The sequence below is a fragment of the Cucurbita pepo genome, chromosome 12 (genome assembly GCF_057944985.1).
Source record: "Cucurbita pepo subsp. pepo isolate OVF chromosome 12, ASM5794498v1, whole genome shotgun sequence".
NCBI lineage: Eukaryota > Viridiplantae > Streptophyta > Magnoliopsida > Cucurbitales > Cucurbitaceae > Cucurbita > Cucurbita pepo.
In genome coordinates this window covers 7,633,588-7,637,332 of record NC_141809.1, presented here as the reverse complement: position 1 = coordinate 7,637,332, position 3,745 = coordinate 7,633,588, and the positions used below count along the sequence as shown (strand labels likewise).

Genomic DNA, 3,745 nt, shown 5'->3' with positions numbered 1-3,745 from the left:
GGGAGAATGAACGAAATAAGGTGTCTTAATTATGCCACAAAAACTTCTTGGTGGATCATGAGTTTATAAACGAGTTTTTTCTTTTCTCTTTATCCTTATCGTTTTGGGGTTTCTTGGATAATATTAGATTGAATTCCAAGAGTTTCACAACATATCTATTTTATAATACAATTTTATTTGATTTGGGTTTACATTATAAAGACAAATTAGTATTTTGCTTATTTTTCTCATTCCTATAAATATGTCTCTTTGGTTTGTATTTTATGATACAATTCTATGTACAGTGTATTGTAGTAGTCTTTTCTGTTCTCTTCCCTAGTTGCTTGGGTGTTTATTCGTTTTGGCGATTCATGAATTAATATGTTTTTAGTTTCAAGTAGCTCTTGTAGCTCAGTTGGTTAGAGCACCCGTTTAGTAAGCGGGAGGTCTTGAGTTCAACTCTCAACAAGAGTATTATTGCCCTCTAGTATGTTTCCACCAAAAAAAAAAAAATACAATGCTTGTAACAACTTAGCCACCATAGGCAACAAAACATAACATGCAAAACCTACCCCACGATAGGCAACAAAACATAAAAAAATCCTATTTTAAGTGGAAGATAACACATTATTTTAGTCTTCGATACGTAGTTTTTTGAAGTTGTTCTTGTAGCTTAGTTGGTTAGAGCACTTGTTTTGTAAGCGAGAGGTCTTGAGTTCAACTCTCATCAACAGCATAAATTCATTTGTTCTCTTGACTTAGCTTTCTTATTGTTTTTTGGTTCTTAGATAATTAAGATCTAAATATCTTATTTTTCAACAATGTTGTTTGATTGAATTCTAAAAGTTTTAGAACATTGGGTCATTTGGTATCATAGTTTTAGGTTCTAGGTAGGCCAGCAAACACAGTATATGGCCATTAGAGACAAAAAGTGAAGAAAATGAAAAATAAAAAGAAATATTTGACGCGGATAGAGAGACTAAAAAGAAAGATGATTCTAGTTTTTTAGGAGAACAATGTTTTGTATACAAAAGGTACATATACAGAAACTTAGAAGTAAAAGAATTTTCTTTCTAAGGGGAGCACTCAAACTAAGTGTATCTACCTTTTCGATTGAATTCTTGCAGAAAATGCTTATTATAAAGCAAGTTTGAATAATTAATTTCAACTCGTGCCAATATCTAACTCATGGAAAAAAATAAGACCAATGGGCTGCACAGGAAGCGGCACTCCTATTTCACTTTTACATCCATGCATGACCTAAAGATAAAAGGGAAGACCTCGACAAGATTAAAACCACGGAATGAAAATAATTTTAAGTTTGCATTACAAGGAAATCAATTGAATTCGATGACGAATCCTCTTGAAGAATGGGAGAATGAACGAATAATGTGTCTTAATTATGCCACAAAAACTTCTTGGTGGATAATAAGATTGTAGGTTACGTGTTTGAATTTAGAGATGTTTTATAGTATTTTTTTCACTTTAGAATATTATATTAAAATTTTAAGTTAAAATTAATTAATGGTCGTTATGGTATTGATGGACAAGACATTTACAACATTTCAATGGACTATATATTACTTTAAAGGTTTATTTTCAAGGTTATAAATAGTAAGTCATGTTATTAGTATAGTACAAAGATTTTGGATATTAGAATGAAAGTTGAATAGTATGCTTCTTTACCCATGAACTTGTTCTTTTGCATTTCTTGTGTTTAGATTTACGTGCTAGAGTTATGCAAGTAGTCTTGACCGAGTTATTTTGTGAAGCGATTCGAATCATGAGTTTATAAATTAGTTTTTTTTCTTTTCTTTTTACTCTTTATCTTGATAATTGAGGTAATCGGTTCAAAATCTTTCTCTTGGATTGATTGCTTATCGTTTTGTGATTTCTTGGATAATTTAGATCTAAACATCTTGTTCTTCAACAGTAATATTAGATCGAATTTCAAGAGTTTCATAACATATCTATTTCGTAATACAATTTTATTTGATTTGGGTTTACATTATAAAGACAAATTAGTATTTTGCTTATTTTTCTCATTCATATAAATATGTCTTTTGGTTTGTATTTTATGATACACTAGCTTGGGTGTTTATTCGTTTGGTGATTTAAGAATTGTTATGTTTTTTGTTTCAAGTAGCTATAGTAGCTCAGTTGGTTAGAGCACCTGTTTAGAGCATTATTGCCATTTAGTACGTATTCTCCATGATTGTGAACTAGTACATTAAATAGTATAGAGAATATTTCTTTCCGTCAACAAAAGAGGGTCGTTCCCCAAATGTCCATATACAACATGAACGTTATATGTCGTAGGTACCTGTTTATATGTTGAATTCTTGTAACAACTTGAACCCCAACAAAAGCCACAATTAACTTTATTATAATATAAGATTAAAGCCATTTTCGATCTTGCTTCCACTATTGGTACAACAATTAGTATCATATTTTTGTGGAGCATTTCGGCACACAACAAGTGGAATCAAAGCGTGGTTGTCGTATTTCGAGAATTCTAAAAGTTTTTGACCCCCATCAACCATGAAACGTGCTCACAATCGTGCTTATCTTCTTGAAAATCAATTTTCAAGAATTGTGTTTTTCTACTTTCATCCAAATTACTTGTTACAAATGGCAGAGTCATCTGATATTAAATCAGAACGTGAATCGAGAATTTTGAGTTCTAATCTTGAAGTAGAAAATTTTGATGGAATCAATAATTTTTGTGTTTGGTAAGGCGAAGTTACTGATTTGCTGGCCATGCAAGACCTTCCTGCTTCTCTCGTAGAGGAGATGCCTGAAAACATGACAGACGCAGAATGAAAACATGACAGACGCATAATTATATATGACTCAAATTTGATCTTAGTTATAACATCTGTGAAGATGAAGCTCAAAGATTAGAATTGAGAAGTTTGATCAATCCGATTTGGTTTCTAGAAGATGCAGATGGAAGATTTTCTGTACCAAAAAGATCTCCATGAATCCCTATTGGGGTGAAACCAAATATCATAACCACAGAGCAGTGAAAGCTCATGGATCGGCAGGCCTTAGGGTTAATTTGGTTGACACTGTCCAAAAATGTGGCGTTTAACATTATCAAGGAGAAGACAACGTAAGTTCTATTGAAGGCGCTATTGAATAGGTACGAAAAACCGTTGGGTATGAACAAGGTGTATTTGATGAGGAGATTTTTCAATCTATAAATGTCTAAAGGTAGTTCCAGTTGTGGATCATATAATGAATTCAATATGAGTTTAAGTCAACTAAATTCAATGAAAATTAATTTTTGAAGATGAAATTAAAGAACTGATTTTGATGTACTCTTTACCTGATTTGTGGGATACTATTGTTGTCGCAGTTCCCAAATCTCTAATAAGTTGAAGTTTTTTCTCGACCATGGTTTGATGATTCTAGCTTGTAATTTTTCTCGAACTATATGACAATCTATTTTTATGTGTTTCGTACGTTTATGAAAAACTGGATTGGCTGCTATCTGTAATGATGCTTGATTATCACAATACAATAATGCTGGTTTGGACAGTGGAACTTTCAAGTCTTGAAGAATGTATTTTAACCAAGCTAACTCTAAACAAGTATTTGCCACAGCTCGACACTCGGCTTCTGCTGATGATCTGGACACATTGGTTTGCTTTTTAGACTTCCAAGGAATAATTGAATTTCCAAGGAAAATGCAGAACCTAGAAATTAACGGTCTGGAAGTTCGACAACCGCCCCAGTCTGAATCGCAATATGCTTGTAATCT

The 3,745-nt window shown here is 32.4% G+C and overlaps 1 non-coding gene across 1 annotated transcript; it reads left to right on the top strand.

Annotated features, from left to right (window-relative positions):
• The first annotated feature begins 379 nt into the window (after positions 1–379).
• TRNAT-AGU (transfer RNA threonine (anticodon AGU)) lies at positions 380–453 on the top strand. The gene has a single exon. It is a non-coding gene; the product is annotated as a tRNA-Thr (tRNA).
• The last annotated feature ends 3,292 nt before the right edge of the window (positions 454–3,745 follow it).